General features: G+C 37.4%; 1 protein-coding gene across 2 annotated transcripts in view; it reads left to right on the forward strand.

The window, feature by feature from the left end:
- SLIT3 (slit guidance ligand 3) overlaps positions 1 to 20,728 on the forward strand; it is a 595,328-nt gene that overhangs the window by 517,402 nt on the left and 57,198 nt on the right. The window lies entirely within an intron of this gene.

The following is a 20,728-nucleotide window of genomic DNA, read 5'->3' on the forward strand; positions in this document are numbered from 1 at the left end:
AGAAATGCATTCCTTAGCACATTGCCATGAACTAACCACTTTAATTATTCATTTGTAACAAACTGTGCATTGCTGCTGATATTTTAAAAATTGGTTTAAAATCAAACATACCATATTTTTCCATCTATAAGATGCTATGTTTTCCTAAAATCATTATATTAAAAATTAAGGGGCGTCTTTTACACAGAAGTAAGCTGAGATAGCTGAAGAAAAAAACTAAATGACACATACCTTGCCTCTGTAAACAGGCTTCAGTCACGAGGCTTATCTTTCCTACAGTCAGGAGACTTCACTTCCTCCAATCACCAGCCTTATGGAACTGATGTCAGCTGATCCTGAACAAACCAATTGGAACACACCTCTTTGGAGGTGGAGTCTGTAGGTTCAGATTCAACAGGGACTCAAAATATCTGATGTTCTGAGCTTTTTTTTTTAATTTGGGGTTAGAAAATGGGGGGTCTTATAAATGGGGGTATGAATGGAAAAATATGGTAATCAAATTCAGCCAAATTCATTCCTTACATTCAGAGGAAAGTAAGATAAAGACTGAATGAAACTTAAAAAATTTAAGATAAACAAATGATGCCTTATTACTGGCTGAAAACAGCAGTGGCTTGATATGTTTGCTAAGGAATGATAAAGAAAAAAATATAAAAGATTATAGCTGAACATTAAGAAGTGAGAATCATGGTCACAAAAATGTATAACTTTAATGTTGATAATGAGGAGGTGGAAATTGTTCCTGATATTAATCCAAATGGAGACTGGATTAAGAAGAAAGCTGAGACTTAGAAGAACAGCTATGAAGAACTTAGAAAAGATCCTCAAGTGTAAAGAGATGTCAGTACTGAAAATCAAGGCCAATATAATCTGTGTTTAGGTGTGAAACCTAGACTATGAAAAAAGCTGACAGGAGAAATGGTCAACTCAGTTGAAATGTGGTACTAAACCATTCTCAACCTTCTCCCCACCCATGACCAAATATGAAAGAAATATAGGCCGAATTGGGACTGTCTAAATTGCATAATGAATTTTGCAACTTATGATATGCGAAGAACAGTTTCCAGCCTGTGGCCCCCTTGAAGTGTGCCAAGGCCCCCGTTAAGAATGGTTGTATTAGAGGACTGCTTTGTGGATACCATAAGTTACTGGAATGAAAAATCAGTCAGTTCCAGATCAGAGCAAGCCTATATGTATACTCATTAGAAGCTAACATGACTAAAGCTAGGTTATTCTGAGCACAATATGAGAAGATAAGACTCTTAGGAAAAGGCAATAATGGTAGGAAAAGTGGAGAACTATAGGAAGCATCAGATGGACTAACTCAATGAAGGAAGCCAAGAACTTAATTTTGCAAGACGTGTACAATTATTTATTCATTTACTTAAGTTAGGTATACCTTGCCTTTCTCCTCAGAAGGACCCAAAATGAGTTACAATATTTAAAATAAACAATATAAAAATTGGACAAGGATCCCATGAAAATCAAGTTTGGTGGTAATAAATCAGAGGGTCTCCCTAAGACAGAAGCAACATGGCAGCACATAACAGTTTTCAGCTTAACATCATGTCTTGATCCAAAATGTTAAGAACAAAAGTGAGTCTTGTTTCTGCTTACAGCAACACCAGTTCAGTAAATTGATTCCCTCATAGGAATATAGAAGCACTGTATACAATAATTACCTCAGCAAGGAAATTTCAATTTATTATTTTATGCATTTGCTGTGACTCTCTTTTCATGTTTAACATGAGGGCATCATAACAGATTTTCCCCCAAATCATTATTAGAATTAATGTAGTGGAAGAATATAAAACATGCTAAAATAGATAGTAAAACATATGCATAACATTGACTTTACTGATGTTCTATTTTCACCTTTGTTCCAAAGAACACAGGGGTAAATCCAATTGTTCATCCCAGCTAGAGCAGACCCACTGAAAAATGAAATTTGTTAAATCACCCCTTCTCTATGTCCCTTTGATTCAGTGGGAGTAATAATTGGGGGTAACAACTAAATTAAGCCCAGTATCTTTAAGGGTTTTGCTGCTGTTCATCATCAGCAAATTTTGAAGGTACCTCCGCAACTTTCTACTCTCTTTCTTGTTCCCACTCCCCCAGTGTTTTGAATACAATTGTATTAGATGGAGGAGCTAGGAATACAAGACACCAAATTACAACTTTTTATACTCACAGAACAGTGGTAAAAATATATCCATGTTCTTTTAAACCATGAAAATGTGAACTAGTCTTGTTACTCTCTGAGCTTCAGACACTTAGTGAAAGACTCCTTGTAAGCTGGAGTGTATTACATACTGTGGGATTTAATAAGTATCAGGTTTGAGTGGCTTGGTAAGTAAATCTAAAATTTCCCAAACTCTTAAAATGTTGTTTGGGGCCCTTTGGGGACATTTGTATAAATGGTTGGCCAGGAAAACCCTTAAACCTGAATAAAAACCAATTGCTGCTTTTAACCCCCTCTCTGCCAGAAACCTTTAACAATGTCTGAACTCAGCTTGAAAGCAGAATTTAATTCTTACTGTATTTATACCTGTATCTATATGGGAATTGTTCCTATTGTTTTATACTCTTGCTTTCTTTAGATAAACTAGGCAGAAGCTTGATGCAGAATGAATCTGCCTTGTCTTTCCCCCTCTTTTAATAGATCAACAGTTAATTAATCAACAGATTAGTTGAATTACAAATATATAAATAACAGAAATTATGAACATATTCATGGAAAATAATTTCCGTGAAAACAAACAAGTTAATGAACCACCATGCAATGTTGAAGTTTATCCAAACTTAAGAAATAACATCCTGTGACTTGTTGGTCTTATTGCAAAACTATATCTCTAAATAACCTTTTTGCAATAATCTGGAATAATATTTTTATGTAAATAACACTAATCATTACTTTTCCCGATTCCCTTTGGCATCTTTCTCTGAGTGTTCTTTATTTTAGGCCTGATTGCATAGCCCTGCATTTACCATATTTTTCAGTGTATATGATCCCCCAATGTATAAGATGACCCCCTAATTTTTACCCTTGCTGCTGAGCCTGTGAGTGGTGCTGGAGAAGACTGCAGCAGGAGGAGGAGGAGGAGGAGGAGACGGAGGCAAAGAAGCAGCCATGCTGGGCCACCTCTCACTGCTGCCCATTGACTGCCGCCACTGCCACGCGATCACAAGGAGACGATCAGTGGAGGGGGATATTGGGCGGCGCTGGCAACAGTCAATGGGCAGCCATGAGAGGTGGCCCAGCGTGGCTGCTTCTTTGCCTCAGTCTCCGCCTTCTCTTGCTGCCTTCTGTGTATAAAAAGACCCTCAATTTTTCTCTAATTATTTTAGAGGAAAGTCTCATTTTATACACGGAAAAATATGGTGAGTAAAACATTATTCAGATTGGATTTTTATTTTTTATTTGTATCAATTATATACATTCACATATACCTTTTTATATTTTATGTCCTTCTTCCCTCCCATTTCCATTCCCATGGCAAAGTCATATCAAAATTCTTAGAAATCTTTCCAGGGAAAATTATGACTATCTTCCAAGTATATCACAATGACCAATAATTTCTGTATACATCAGGAAGTCGCTTATTATCCATTCTATTCATATAAACAACAGAAGGTTGCCAGTCAGTTGTAAAAGAGTCAAAGTGTTTAATCCCTTTAGCTAAATGCAATTTGATGGTTAATTTTTCTTGCAGTGCTACTAGTACCATGCTGCAATTGATACTCCCTGCGTGTTTTCCACCCTTTCATTATGGTCTGTCTTGGTGCAGTCAAAAGATGGCCTATTAAGGTTTTGTATGAAATGGATTCATTTTCCTCCAGAAAAAGAGTAAGAAGATCTGGAGATTTATTAATCGACTGGTTTGTAATTTTATTTATTTCATTAAACACTTCTTCCTAATGTATATGTGAATTGGTCTACCTTTTTGCAGTACCACCAAAGGTGTTGAAAAGATCCATTACATTTACAGTTTCTCCAACACATTGGTGACATTGCAGGGTTAATATGTGAGAGCCGAAGTCAGGTCAAATACCATTTTTGGAGTATTTTCAGTGCAATCTCCCTGGCTGTAATAGAGACGCCCTTATATGGGAATTTTGTAAACATTCCTGACCATTTCTCTTCATCGATTTTAATATTCCAATCATGTTCCCATATCTCCTGCAACCACATTGATGATCCTTGATCTACCTAGATCAGCAACCAATCAAGTGTTGATACTTTTTTTCAGCTAGAGAGAGAGGAGAAGATTTTCAAAGGGAGGGAGGCACCTTGTGGCCTGTTTCATAGTGTTGGCCTGTCTAATAAAATTACTTATTTGATAGTAAAACAAAACTGAAAAAACTATATATCTAGATAACCTTTTTGCAGTAATCTGAAATAATATTTTTATATAAATGACACTAATTATTAAAAAGTAAACGGGTTTCCCAATTCCCTTTGGCATCTTTCTCTGAGCGTTCTTTATTTTAGGCCTGACTGCATAGCTCTGTAAAACATTATTCAGATTGGGTATTTTTATTGTTTCTAATATCTGGAATAAAAATAATCAATAGCAGTTATCATGCGGTATGCCAATTCCAAATATTATTTCCTTATTGCATGTTTGGCATATATTCCTAAGAATACCTACAAAGTACAGTATTTTACACTCATTTTGTAATTTAAGATTCCCTTAAGAGCCACAAATACGTCTTTGGCTCTCAGCAGATTTGGAATATCACTTTGTTAATCTTCAATCCAGTGTTGGCCCTACACAGAATAAATCTATTGAAATTGATGGGACTTAAAATGATGGGGATTAACCAGTATTGTATTATGTACTGTAATGAACCTGCCATTGTTGTGGTAAACTTAGATTCAGCCCTTTGTCTTTAATCTGTTTAATGTTGTCACAGTGATTTTCTTTTGCTTTGGAAGCTGCCTTGTGCATTTTTTGTTAAAGCCAGAAGGATATTTAGAAATGTTTCATTTTTTAAAAAAAATGGAGAATACAAGCTTCTCTAAAACTGCAGTGATTAAATCTCCCCACCCACCTACCCACTGTATACTGAAAACTAGAAGGTAGCTAAAATGGTTTGAGGAAGTATGTGCTATTGTTCCTATTCTACAAAAAGATTTTGTTTTAAGTGTCAGACATTAAGGATGACAGCATCTCAGCCAATTCTTGATAATCTATGATGCTGTTTCTATGCCTATATAATGACATAAGCATTATGTGATTGTCAATATTTTAAGTTAATAGAGTAACAAATGTAAAAAGAAGTAATTGCTTGGCCAACAAATCCCCAAAGTGTCATACTCATGCAAATTTATATACATCCTCAAAGTTTAAATTTTTAAAAAAAGTTTTGAAAAGAATTCAGCTAACTTAACCACTAAATTGAATTACATTACATTTGGGAAAAGTGAAAGTGTTCCCAAAGGCTGGACAACGAGTAACATATAAATCATTTAATTTAAATGGTTACTCTACTTCTCCTAGTGTAACCTGCTTCTATTTTTCTTCAGTCTGTTTTGGGCACAGCTATCCTAGGGGACGTGGTGGTGCAGTGGGTTAAACCACAGAAGCCTCTGTGCTGCAAGGTCAGAAGACCAGCAGTCGTAAGATCGAATCCACACGACGGAGTGAGCTCCCGTCGCTTGTCCCAACTCCTGCCAACCTAGCAGTTCAAAAGCATGTAAAAACCGCGAGTAGATAAATAGGTACCACCTCAGTGGGAAGGTAACAGCGTTCCGTGTCTAGTCGCACTGGCCACATGACACAGAAACTGCCTTCAGACAAACGCTGGCTCTGTGGCTTGGAAACAGGGATGAGCACTGCGCCCTAGAGTCGGACATAACTGGACTAAATGTCAAGGGGAACCTTCACCTATCCTAGGCTTACATTTTTCATAAACACTGGGCTAAAAACAACATTGGCCCTACTAAGCAAGACCAGTTGAAATCAGTGTGATTTAAGTACTGACTGACATATTAGGCATTGCAATTTTCTTCCATTTTGTTTCAAGTCTATTTCTGGCAGAGTCACCCTAGACTCACATTACACCTGAAAAAGTGATATTTTGTTGATATGCCAGCACAATGGCCACAGTACACACAGCTTGAGATGGGAAACACACAAATAAAAAAATACACACATACATTAAAACAGAGTCCCTAGCTCACCAATCAGGTACAGTGTTTTGAGCCGAGCAAACTACTCAGGATTTAATCTTGAACCCAACAAAAGATGGTTTCTTGGTTAAGGATTCTGCATCTTCATAGTCTCACTGAAAATAATTTTGAATAGGGGCTTAGACTGTGATGTCAGTGTTGACGGTAACAGATCCCACATATAAATCTGGGGTTAGTTTATCTGCTAGAATGTTTGTCTCTATTATTTCAAGGACAGAGCTGAGGAATGAATGGATGGTTTAGGTACATAGATCTTTGCTTTGTGTTTCAAGAAAATCACTTTTGATAGTCCTGGGAACACCAACTTTTATTATTGCCTTGTATCTAATGTCCAACGGAAAGCTGTTTCCCATACTAACTCTCAGAAGAGTTTTAGATTAATCCTGCTATACTGTACTAAGAATGACATTTTCCGAAGGAGAGCAGGCAGCTTCACCGTAAAGGTGTCTTGGAATGTAGATGAAAGAAGTTAGCATAGAATAAAGCAGTAGCAGAGCAAGTACAGTCTTGTGAAATAACGAAACCTAGATTGTCTCAAACCAGTATGGATTTTAATTTGATGCAGTTCAATTTCCACATATCCTGGTAATGAGCCTTTATTTGAATAAGAGTAGGGTCAAATATTTCTACCTTTTAAAAAATATTAATGCTCAACAGCTTAACCACCGGTAATATCTGTGATGAAGGAACTGTGTTTTGATTCCCAAGGAATAATGCAATCTTTCCAGATGACCAGCCAATCTTTCATGCTCCAAATTCAAGAATGGAGTAGCTGTTTAAAGGTTTCCCTAAAGCATATTGCATTGATAGATACTAAAATAGTTGTAAACTTGCATTAGAAGATGTACTTTGGCTTCAGTGTGGTCAAGAGTTTACCCCTACTTATTAAATATAAAACTAGAAAAAAACCAAGAAGTGCACATTGTAAGCTGTTACTTACAATGTAATTCTGTATAACTTTACTTGGAAGTAAGACTGGATGAGTTCTGTGAGGTATGTGGGTTTCTAGGTATGTGGATATTATTGAAGCATTAGTATTTAACTCTGTTAAATAATGATGATGATGTTGGTACCATGTTTAATTACTGAAATTACTTGGAATGGCGACATGTATAGCTTTTATTTTGCTATACAACCAGAATACGCCCACCCACACTAATACAATCCCCCTTCAAAAACAATCTCAACAGTATTCATGGGGGACCTCAGTGGTGAAATACTGTTGTCCTATAGAATATTTCCTGGAGATTTTATGCATTAGTAGAAGATTTCTGAAGACCAGCATCTGACAGGTCTTAGAGCTCTTGATGTGATGCATCTTTGCATCTTTGTTACCAAATTATCTATATCAAATCAATGTACCAAGGTATCGTTTTGCCTTCTCAAGGGCTAGGTTCAATTGCTTTCCCTCAGCCTTGTTAAAAGGGCGGTTTAATAACATTCCTTATGGAGAAAGGATATGCCCCTATGAGGAAGAAACAGTTGAGTCCCTGGCACACACCATTCTAGAATGTAGTTTATATAAGTCTGAATGTACCCATTACCTCTACCCAATAATGTGTAAATGCATTAGTATACCTCCCGCAGACTACCTTAAGTTTCTGCTGTCCGGAGAGAACCAATTAATATCACAGTCAGTGGCTACGTTTTTATTCTCAGTTTTAAGAATCCGTAAAGTGTTGTGTTAAGATAGATGTATGATTCAAGTTTCATATTCCTGCTATCTTTTGATATCTAACTTGTTTTGTATATTTTATGTAATGTTTTTATCCTTGTATTTTTGGATCTTTGACCGTACAATAAATTCAAGTGTCTGCCACTGCATCTGAGCTTGCAAGTAAAGCATTAAAAGAAGTGTCATGATCTTTTCCTTCTTTTTATTAAATTTTATTTTAGTAATGAGCGCTAGCATTTTTGCTTTCAAATGATTTAATGAAAATAAGGCAGAACTTTTTGCATAGTGAATCATGTTTGTGTGACAAATTAACATTTACTTATTGTAGCAGAAATGTTATGTTTGTAGGGAGGCTTTGGGGTTGGCCATTCTTAGTGACTTTTTTTTGCTAAAAAACATAACAATATTGATATTGATGATAGCCATCATAAGATGCCTGTTATTTATAGGCAAGGTGTTACTTGTAAAAAATAACTCATGAGTGATTTGATGCTTTTTAAAATAGAAGTTTTGAGTTATGCACTAAAACACATATTATTCATGATGAATGTTACCAGAGATTGAATTGCTATTTGTATTCATGTTTAAATTGGGAGAGGTTGAATGACTAAAGTGGTTAATCAATAATAAAGTAATCAATTAAGTACCAGAGATTTCTATCAAAGTTCCTGATAAATATATGGCCATGTCTCTTACTATTTTTTCTTTAGTTCATTGCCTTTTCGGGTGGGGGATTGTCTTATAAAGTCTTACAAGCCTTTGGAGTCTCCCACAAAAAGAGGGACATTGTAAAAGAGAAGATATTTCCCATGTCTTCTTTCCTGGCCTGATTGATATTCTTAATAAAAATGCAGTCAATAATAATAGAGAACACATAGGCTGGAATCTTGTTGTGCAAGTTACACCATGCAACTTGAATTACATCATCAACTGTGGCCATGTCTTAGGGGCATTTAAAGCTTCCTATTCTCCTTCACCTATTCTCCTTCATTCTTGTGTCACCGAAGCTACCAACATGAATTTGATTAAACTCCGGGAGGCAGTGGAAGACAGGAGGGCCTGGTGTGCTCTGGTCTATGGGGTCATAAAGAGTCGGACATGATTTAACAACTAAACAAGATTCTCCTTCAGGTTTAGGAGATCCCTGGAAATCTCCTTCATTATGGAGAAGATTAAGGAGGCACAGAGTGGGGGAGATAATTCTTGATGGCCCCCAAATTGCCACCACCAACCCTGGTCCCACTGCTCTAGGAATATCTGAAAGCTTTGTGGGAGAAATAGGAAGCTTTTAATTCGCCCGAGTTAACCCGAGCAACAAGATTCTCGCCATACCAGTTATTGTACATCAACCAACTGGTTGCTAAGGTTCCAGAAGAACTGTATTTGTAAAAGAAGTTGATGTTTATAATTTTCTAGTATTCTTCTGTTCCTAGTATTCCTCTGTTGAACATGAGCAATATGATTTAAATGATGAAGGTAACATACTGAATATTAAACTATATTTGGCATATATTCTGATGTGCTTATTTTAGATAAATTGAAAAGTAAGGAAACAAGGACAACTGCACAGATACTGTTTCTGTGCTGCTGTGTTGTTTTTGCTATATAGTATGTCGTTTTAAAGTCACAGTAGGTCATGATGAGTCAATTTTTAATGTATTTTTAACACTTTAATTCTCAGTAGGTTCAGCTGAAGACTACATTACAGACTTCTTTAGAAACTTTAAACATTTAAACAAGTAAGGAAAGCGAAAATTGTCTATGGGTTTGTTAACTTTTCACTGCGGTTATATATTTGCCTACTTTATTTTGACAGTCCAGAGAATATTTACACTGAAAGTGGACCGTCTTTACGTTAAAATAATGAATGGGTATCCCTGTGGGTATGTATGATTCAAATTAATTATTATGGTCTTTGAATCAGTTGCTGAGCCTCTATAAAGCAGGAAAAGGAATGACTTAAAGTTATTGTTATGATGAAATTTTCTCCTGTGAGCAATTTGGCCATTCTCATTCTATATGGAAGAAAATAAGATCACCTCAAGAAGAATTTCATAAACAGAGAAAAACTGAAAAACATTCTCATAGGATTCTGATATTTACCTTAAATACTAAGTGGCTGAGGAGTGTGTGGGAATGTCTTGTTTTGTCTTTCACTGCATAGTCATTAGCCAGCCATGGCTGATGGTCGGATTCCAAAGGATCTCCTGTATGGAGAATTAGTGCAGGGAAATCGTCCCAGAGGGAGACCACAGCTGCAATACAAGGATATCTGCAAGTGGGATCTGAAGGCCTTAGGAATAGACCTCAACAGATGGGAAACCCTGACATCTGAGTGTTTAGCCTGGAGGCAGGCGGTGCATCACGGCCTCTCCCAATTTGAAGAGACCCTTGTCCAGCAGGCCGAGGCAAAGAGGAAGTCCCGAAAGCAGCAAAACCAGTGAGCTGGACAGGGGGACACATTGGATTTGTCTTCAGTGTGGAAGAGATTGTCATTCCCGAATTGGCCTCCTCAGCCACACTAGACGCTGTTCCAAGTCCTCCATACAGAGCACGTTACTATAGTCTTTTGAGACTGAAGGATGCCTAACCTAAGCACAGTCATTCTGATGCAACCACCTTACCATACTTCAGTTAAAACATGGAGAAGCTGGCATAAGATAGCTTTCCACAGAAGAATAAGAAACTGTTGGCAGCCTGGAAAGCTGCAGGTGAGATGTGTAATAGAAGAGAGAGAAAAAGAACTAAGACAAAAACCAAAGAAAATTTTAAAAAGACAATAGATGACAACATTGTGGCACCTTAAAAACTCACTCTTATAATTTAATGTGAGCTTTTGTGGATCAAATCTACTTCCTCAAACAAGAGTGAGATAATATGGAAAATTTTAATACATTTATACATAGCATCAAAATAAAGAGATTTTCAGTGGGTGGTTAATAGACACAAGTTGCAAATTGTGTGAGTCAGTGTGGTATTTCACACATGGTAATGATTTTCATTTGATACTCAGTTATTTTCCATTGAAGCTTTGTACTGATAAAAACTTTTAAGACCCCTGTTTGATATTCAGTTCCTTTCTAGGAGGTTTGGTTCTGTAAACAGCTACAATGGTAGGTGGTCAATTCACCTCAGGCTATAGATGACAGCAGGAACAACATGGTGATGAGTTAAGAATCTCTGATTACCTATGAAGCTTTTAAGGTGAATATGGTAATTTAAAAAAGGACAAATACTGTAGCTTGGGGATACAGTGAGTATGCATTCAGTTAGCTTGCAATTAGAGATGGGCACAAACCACCAGTTTGGTGGATTATCAAACAGGTGTTCCGTGGTTCAGCACCCCGGCCCCCTCCGGTGGGTACCCCACTCAGAGGCATCACCCAGAGGAGGCAGGGCAAGGAAGCTGGGACACTGGTTCTTAATGGGTGCCCACTTGAGGGTGCAGGGTGCTGAACCACATAACACCTCTTTGGCTATCTGCTAAAGCAGCACGAACCACCAAACTGACAGTGTGCCAATTTCCACTTGCAATTTTATGATAAATGACAATCAAAACAAGTCTGACGCCAACCTGAAAATGAAGCAGAAAAACTGAAGGTTCTTTCCTGGTGAATCTTGTATCTTCACTGCTAAGACAGAACCTTGCCTCTGAGAAATTGCTAAATAATTTGTCCTCCTTCTGGAAAGAGGAAAGTTTTTCTCAATTTCTTTGCTGGGTGGAAAAATTGTGTGTAGCTATATTTAAGACACAGTAGATGAAAGTGCAACTGGGAGCTATAACTTCCCCCACTTGCCCCCCTCCCTATTCCTTGCCCCTCGTAGCCTGTTTGCTGGTGAGTCTGTGGAAATGTCTTTGGGAAGCAGGTACAGCTAGAGGTGAATTGCAAGTTAAAGGAGTGCTCAGTAAATTTTAAATTCTACACACATAACCCCATTGCTTATAGGAAATTGTTGAAATTGTTGATATGAGTGTGGCCAATTTACCCTTAAGTGGAGATTATCCACCTTTTATTTGGAAAAGATAGAAGAAAACACACCATGTACAGCGTTTCATCTCCTAGCACCCCCTCAGCATGTGAAAGTTTGGGCTTCAGTCAATTGATATTAGCTGTAATAATCCAAGATACTCTCTATTCACTGAACTGGTCTCAGAATTATTATATATTGATATATATGCAAGTGGTCAGTTATTAGAAATTGTAAATCAGTTTATAGACATTTGATTTATTTTGCAGCTTTAAATCTGAATGGTCATGCTTATTGTTGATGTTTGACATGAAGAGGTTCATCTCACTGAATTAGAAGTAATGAATTCATTGAGAATGTTCTGAAATGGGATTTACAGGATTCCTGTTTGTTTGTTTGTTTGTTTATTAAATTTATATCCACCCATCTAAACCAAAGTCTACTCCGGGTGACTAACAATAAAAAATGGAATTAAAACAATATAATAAAATAAGAAACAACAATAGTAATGTAGTTCAAGATGGGGAAAAGAAAAAAAATTCAAGTGATTTGTTGATTACTAAAGGCACATTTGCCATTGCCTTTCTCAGAAGTGGGCATTGGATTGTTTTAATATTGCCCTCCTCAATCTAAGTGTTTCCTCTAAACAGGCCACAAGTCCCACAATATATATGTCAGCTGGGGACAATAGCTACTAGGCTGTAACATGTCTGAATACTGAAAGGGTATGGAAGACTATTGGTTCTAGACAAGAGCATTATTATTATTATTATTAATAATAATAATAATAATAATAATAATAATAATAATAATAATAATAATAATAATAATAATAATAATAATAATAATAATAATAATAATAATAATAATAATAATAATAATAATAATAATAATAATAATAATAATAATAATAATAATAATAATAATAATAATATTTTGGCCTTCTGTACAGAAAGAAACACCTATGCACTGCCAAAGTGCTGGCTGCACAGAGAATTAAGAGACAATACTGTTACTCTGACTCCAGAGGGGAGGAGGGCGATGGGAAGATATGCATAGACACCTGAATAAGCAGGTGGTAGAATGCCTTTGAGTGTGAATATCTCTGGTAAGGGGAGAGTCTGTGATTCTGAATTGCCCCTTAATTAGTCATCCTTCAGTTCCTTTGTTGATTCTGATTTTTTTACTTAATCGTTTAATCAATTAATAGTTTATCTTATGAGTGAATGTAAGGGGAGATAATAAAACAATCCAGTGTCTCCAAATAATTTTTAAAAAACCTAGTAGGGAACCACCTTTGGAATGCTACTCATATAGACATATACCTCATGATAAGGTATCATTTATTACATGGTTGTTCTGGGTTTTTCGGGCTCTTTGGCCGTGTTCTGAAGGTTGTTCTTCCTGACGTTTCGCCAGTCTTTGTGGCCGGCATCTTCAGAGGACAGCAACCTGTACTCTGGTGTAGTTCACTGGTTCTTAACCTTGGGTTACTCAGGAGTTTTGGACTGCAACTCCCAGAAGCCTTCACCACCAACTGTGCTGGCTGGGGTTCCTGGGAGTTGCAGTTCAAAAACATCCGAGTAACAAAGGTTAAGAACCACTGGTGTAGTTGACTTGGGAGTGCCATTACATTTCTTGAATTACAATTCAAGAAAGGATGGAAAATGTAAATGCCCTGTGCTCATATATGATCAGATATGAGCACAGGGCAAAGTGGAATTTAGTTTATCTGTCAAAAAAATCCCTTACATGTCTACATAAGAAGTAAGTAAAACAGTTTGTTTGTTGTAGTTACATGCCATCAAGTTGCTTAGGGTGAACCTATGAATGAGCAATCTCCAAAGAGGGTGGCAGCCTACATTTTATGGCAGGATTTTGTGGATTTTTTTTTGTAGGTTTTGTTATGGCATTTAGAGAGAGAGTTTATTTAATTTAAAAAGAAGATGCTGTCTTAAAACATAAAAAAATCAAGGTTTTCATATTATAAAAATATGTCTATAAGCCTATGGCAGAGAAGTGGCTTTTAATAAATGTTATATACAATGGCTAATAGTCATGATCATTCTGTAAATAAATTGTGATTATAATCATGGCCTTAACAAAAATCAGTCAGCCTCATGCCCGTGTTCTGAATCCAAAAAAAATGAGCTGAAGAAATGTTTTTCTCACTGAAGGCTGAATTGGGACCAAGGATTAAGCTTCATGCTTTGAAATCATAGGCTTAATCATTGTGTGCTTCAGCTGCTACACTTCAGGATAAGTACATTGGATGGTGAGTGATAAGCAGCTCAGTTACTGTACAAATGTTAGAGGAAGGCTGGATTTCTTGCCCACTGCATAAAGAAATAGCAGATTGCTGTCAGGGGGTTGTAACAGCAGGGAGGGACAAGAGGTACGGGAAGATATGAAACTTTAAACAAAAATCAGGTATTTTATTCAAGCTTGACAAAACTGGAGGCTGGGTGGAACCTGAGAAGTTTACTGAACGCTTAACATTTATTCAAACGAATTCATTAGTTATAATAGGCTACTGTAATCCTATGTGGCTAGTAAACCTATTAAATTCTACGAGACGTACTTCTGCTACCCTGTTTCCCCAAAAATAAGACCTAACCTGAAAATAAGTCCTAGTATGATTTTTCAGGATGCTTGTAATATGCGCCCTACCCCAAGAATAAGCCCTAGTTGAGTGAAACCCTTCCCTCTACCATTGTGTAGCAACCAGAAGATGACATGACTGTATTTGAATAAATGTAGATTGTTCTACATGGGGGGGAAAAACAGCCCCTGAAAATAAGCCCTAATGCGTTTTTTGAGCAAAAATTAATATAACACCCTGTCTTATTTTTGGGGAAGCATAGTGTTGATTAAACTTGGATTAACAGGGATATACCAGAAAACAGCAACCCTTTAATTCAGTAACAAATCCAGTGAATATTTAATTCAGAATGATCTAGCAGAGACTACATGTTGTAGTGATGAATAATATCTGGGGATTAAAAATAATGCAATATAATATAATCATTTATCTGTGTATCACTGACAGTGTAATCCTACTCATGTTTATTAAGAGTTAGTATAATATCCAATGAATTCAGCAGTGCTTTCTCCTGGTTAAATTTGTATAATCATCATCATGTGCTGTTAATCCTGACTAATGGTGGCCCTTTTTAGGGTTCTCCAGGTAGAAAAAAATTAGAAATGGTTTAGCATTCCCTTCCTCTAGGGGGCATCCTGGGACTATGCAGCTTGCCCACGGCCACACAGGCTGGTTCTACTCTCAGAAGACACAGTGGGGGATCGAACTCCCAACCTCTGGCTCCACAGCCAGATACCTAACCCACTGAGCTAATCCAGCCCACTAAATGTGTATAGAATCAATTCATTCTTCACCTAGATTTGGGATGGGCAGTGTCACCAGGGCAGGGGACTCCACCAACTTGTGCTCCCCTTCTCGCGAATTTTGACTGCAAATCTTGCTGTTGTCTGTGAATCTGCTTTAAAATAAGGCGTGTACCACCTATCTTTTCTGAAAGAAACTTTTTGTTACCTCTGCCAAATTGTTTCCAGATCTAGAAAAAAAACAGGTATGAGGCTGCCTGTGGGCCATGGTGGGGTATGTTGCTCACTCACAACATATATATGGCACATTTAACCTCATTGCATAGTGGTTGAACTGCTGTACTGCAGCCAAAACTCTGCTCACAGCCTAGGATTCAGTCCTAGGTAGCCGGCTCAAGGTTGACTCAGCCTTTTACTGAGGTCGGTAAAATGAATACCCAGCTCGCTGCAGGGAGGAGGCAATGTGTAGCCTGCATGATTAACTTGTAAACCACCCAGCGAGTGCTTGAAGTACTATGGGGCGGTATATAAGCAGCATGTTTTGTCTTTTCTTTATATAAGAAACTGGTTGTAATGTCAGTCCTATTGCCTGATGACAGACATGAATAGATGCACAGCATACACCTGAAAGCCTAGGAAAGGGCTAGTTTAAAGGTAACCTGTCATCAGCCCGTTTTGGCTTACAGGCTTTTTGGCGCAGTTCATGGTGAGTTGACTTCATGAACAAGCACCAATCGTCTGCAAGCCAGAACAGACTTTATTATTATTATTATTATTATTATTATTATTATTATTATTATTATTATTATTATTATTATTATTATTATTATTATTATTATTATTATTATTATTATTATTATTATTTATTTGATTTATACCCCGCCTATCTGGACTACTGATGACAAGTTACCTGTAAAATAGCCCTTTTTCTGCTACAGTATTCCGGAGTATGTACCCTTGGCGTCCACATGGATTAGGGCCCCATCTTTACTTTAAACAAATTAGCCACCATTAGCTGAATAGGATACTTGTACCTCTGAATATAGCTTTGGTAGAAATAAATAAAGCAATCCAGAGCCTGAGTTTCTGTTTTATCCCAGTGCTCTGCCGGGAGTGCCCAAATACTGGCAAGTGTCATTTTCTGAGCTTGCTTTTCAGAGAAGTGTACTGGATAAGTCCCATATATAGGGTAGTCAAGGGGGTTTATAAGAAAGGAAATGAACAGACACTTCAAACTCATATATTATTTCACCAGGTTCACTAAATAATGAGGATACTGAAGTAGCAGGAATAAAGAAACACTCTCAAAAAAAACCTTCCATGAGATTTTAAACAGACCAGGCAAACAGACTGAAGGGGAAAAAATCATTCGGGTCAAAGCAGGCATTGCCTGAATTACATAGCATTTTATTTAATTTAAATTATTTATATACCACCTTTCTCCCCCATAGGGGACCCAAGGCAGCTCTCAACAGATAAAATAAGAAATTTAATAACACTATATAATTTCAAAAACAGTTAAACATACATCAAGATTAAAACGAACAAGTGTAAAAACAATTTAAAAGACATTTGAAAACCAGTGAGTTAAAAAAAAAACATTCCTGAGATAATTTATTGCTCAAAGGCCTACCTGGAGAATGAGCTCTTTGCCGGAGGACTGAAGGACAAGAGTGAAGTGGCCGACCTGGCTTCTCAGGGCAGCACATTCCAAAGCCTCGGAGTAGCCCTTGAGAAGTGAGCTCACCAAGTGAGCTTGGGAAGGTGGTGGAACTGAGAGAAGAACCTCCCCAGAAGATCTTAACAGCTGAGAAGTCTCATACAGGGTGATGTGATCCATCTCTGATACCCCTTTTTAAACCCTAAAAGGTGACAAGAAGCACATGAGATACCTGCTTAGTGGTTAGAAGGTGAGAAGGAAACCCAAAGATGGATTTCCCAGTCTGTACAACCATTAATTTTTTTCCAAATGAATCCCATGCTTGTCTCTTCATGGCCAATCACTGAACAAAAGCAAGAAAATCTGTGAGTTTTGGGACTAGAGAAGCCTTAAGGAAACTCTCCTTTTAATTTTGAAAGGTGTCAGTCTCTTTCCATTTATGAGGAGTCCCAATCTGGATTGAAGGAGGAGGGCACGATAAGGGTTTATTATTTTGTAGCTTTGTGAATATGGTTTAAGTGAGGTGATAAAAGTAAAGCAGACTGTCCTCATGCTTGATACAGAAGAAACAGGGTGAGGCTGAAGGATGAGTCAGGCACAAGAGCAATGGCCTAGCTTAGTTATTCTCTCTTTCTCTCTTACCTCCATTCCTTTTGACTGTTTGTCAGCAATAAGCTGTCAGATGGGAAGTAAGCTTTTGATGTCTAGCCGACACACAGAAGAAGAATAAGTATTTTACAATAATTCTTTGATACTAGAAAAGCTCCCATTTCAGATTTATAGTCTTTGTTCCACAATTAGTCATAGGTTCCTTAAAACTAATTTAGAGTGATTACTGAAGAAAAGCAGAGACTGGGACATTGCTCTTTCACGAGGGACTTCTACCGCTCATTGGCTGAAGGCCTGTTGTGCAAAAAGCCTAACATTTAGAGGCAGATTGTCATAAGCTAAGAAATCTATGCAGACACTATCTGCCACACACCATCTTGTGCAACTCATTATGCAACAGATAACAGCTGTGGCCATTTCTTAAGTGATGGCAGTACACTTCCAAAGGTTATGCTCTTTATGAAACAGCATAAGAGGATTTCAGCTATTATTTTGTGGCAGTCAGATGGTGGTAGTTATCATTGTTCTCGTTTGTGAAAATACTTTGTTGCGTTGGGAGTTCTTAGAGTGTGTTGCTTTTTGCATTAACCAGCATGTCAAAAAGCCACAAAGAATGCTCTCCGGGCATATTATGTTATTTCACTTTCAAAATACTGACAGAAATACAAAATGGGCAACAAAACAATAATTCTCTTGTCTTAGGGTTAATAAGACAACGGCATAAAGTATGGACATACCTGTCAAAATACCTTTCAAAATGCCTCTTGAAAGTAACTGAAAAGAAACTAGAAAATGCTACTTATTACACCAAATAGGTGGGTTTGGAACTATTCATTACATTACTTACAAAATGTGACATAGTTACACCTTTGTCACTTCCCATAATAAATAGTTCTTTGTAGCTGCATAACGGTGTAACTATTTACTCCTGCACTTTACAGAAAACTAATATTTCTTGGCAGTGTACTCCTATAGCTTTACAGCAGTAAAGTACTGAAGACCAACTGGTATCCGTGATCCCCAAACTTTTGTGCAAGAATCTATATGCTCTGTTATTATCTAAGATCTGCAATGACAGTATAAACTTGCCCTTTATATTATTTTCACTTGCTCAGGGGCTGGGAATAATAGTTATTAAAACATCTAACATAAATCATCATCATCATCATCATCATCTGGAGTGAGCCACTAGTTTAAGAAAACAGACTCTGGGTTTTGCATTCTCGGCAGAACTGTACAGCTGTCAGCTGGATTTATAACTGCTCATGTACTACTTTAAACTGAATTTTCCTCGTTCCTAAGAAAATCCCAGGTTGATACATGATAAACCTCACACTTCAGGGTATCTCAGGGGTGTATGCTGCAAGCTATGAACTGAACTGAAAGTGGCTGAGCATTGGATTGCAATCACGCACAACTATACACTTTCTGAACCCTCCTTTTTGCAGTATCACAGAACCTGATTTGAGTTAACATTGCGTTTGTCGTTCTCCAAGCAAGGCGAACACCATAAATTCTTTTTAGTGGGCTTGCACCGTGTGGTTTTGACTTTGCAACAATTCTGTTGGGCCTTGTTTACAACTGATACGTTTGTAACTTCAATGCTTATGGCAAAAGCACTGACAGTATTGCAGGATATTACGATTTGATTTTGTTGCCAGTAGTCCCAAAATGAGTTTTTTCTGCCCTTGAGCGAAATACTTAGCAGAATGTGAAATGGGCTCTGATCTGTTAGCTTCCTTTTTGTATTGAAAGTTTCGTTGTAGATATTCTTGCCTGGGAGGAAAAGAGGGAGGGAGGGAGAGATCTTAGACTCTGTACATACCATTCGTCTGCAAAATTTTACAGTGTGGCTGAAAGTGCTGAGGAGATTTTGAGATCAGTTTTTTTTGGTATGAGGATTTTATAATCTGGATATTGCTTACAAGAAATCGGTTCCAGGTCCATTACAGGCAGTATCTCAGCTCTGAAGTACTGAAGTGTAACAAAGTAAATTCAGTCCTTAGAAGACAGCTGGTATTTCACATTTTGGATCTGTTCATTATTAGACATTAGAAATGCAAAGTGAGGCCTGGGATTGAACAGGTAATAAATAAAACCAGGTGCATTATTTCCTCAAGTTGAGGCTCATTTTACTGAGGACGGAGCCTATTCCTTGGGTTCAATGAGATTTCTGCGTTCTTTTTTGTGGATTCTGAATAACTATGTGCAGTTTTCAATCTGTTTAGCATTACTAAAAAGCCTGGTTTTACTATTTTGAAATGAGTCATAATAGTATTCTAGAAAAATAAAGTATTGGCGCTAAATGAAAGTTAATACTTTGTTTGGAGCATTTATTCCATCCCAGTAATGTCACTCCCTCCATTAATAAATGAGGCTCTGGTTCCCTTTGTTGCTGAAAGCATAGAACTCACTATACAGTGAAGCACAAGCTAGGCAGAGAATGTGAAAACATTAGAAGAGACACATTGATTCAGACTAAAGGCCTTGTCTGGTCCATCATTCAGTTCCTACAGTGGCACGCCAGATGCTTGTTGAAAGCCTGCAAGTTGAACTTGGGTACACCCGTTTCACTCACATCTCTTTGCAAATCCTATTTAAAAGCACATTGTCTCTGCTACTGGAGATCATCGGTAGCCACACGGTCTCATTGCTGTTGGTAGTCTTATTCTCTATTCGTTTCTCAAATTTTCCCTTTAAATTTCCCCTTGTTGGCCAGTATTACATTTTGTGCCAGCAGAAAAGGACTTTTTATCTGTCCAGAATCTCCTGCCATTCTGCTTACTTAGATGATCCCACGTTCCAAAGATTAGCCACTCTCTGAACATTATACATGATGTTGTGTCTTTTTTTTCCTAGCCTGAAGAATGTTAAACATCATAATCTGTTGTAATCTTTTCTCATCAGGGAATATTTCTTCATGGATAGTGAGGATAGATGTTGTTCCTCTTTTCTGATTGTTCCAGTGTCTCTTTTGATAGCTTTTCCTGGTTTGCAATGTCCTTTTTGAAGTACATTGACTAGAACTGTACCCCTAACATGGAATTTGCCTTTCTCAAAGCAGTCACATATTGCATCAGCCTTTTCATTATCCACAACCCCAGGATCCCTTTCTAATCACTCCTTCTAGTTCAAACTCCATCAGTGTATATGTAGAATTTTTGCTGAATTTACTTCACTTTACATTTGCTTGCTTTGGACGATATTTGCAATGTAGTTGCCCATCTCTTGGTGCCAAGAGAACCTTTGGGAACACTTTGTTGTCTCTTTTTGC

The sequence above is a fragment of the Pogona vitticeps genome, chromosome 2 (assembly GCF_051106095.1).
Source record: "Pogona vitticeps strain Pit_001003342236 chromosome 2, PviZW2.1, whole genome shotgun sequence".
Lineage (NCBI taxonomy): Eukaryota > Metazoa > Chordata > Lepidosauria > Squamata > Agamidae > Pogona > Pogona vitticeps.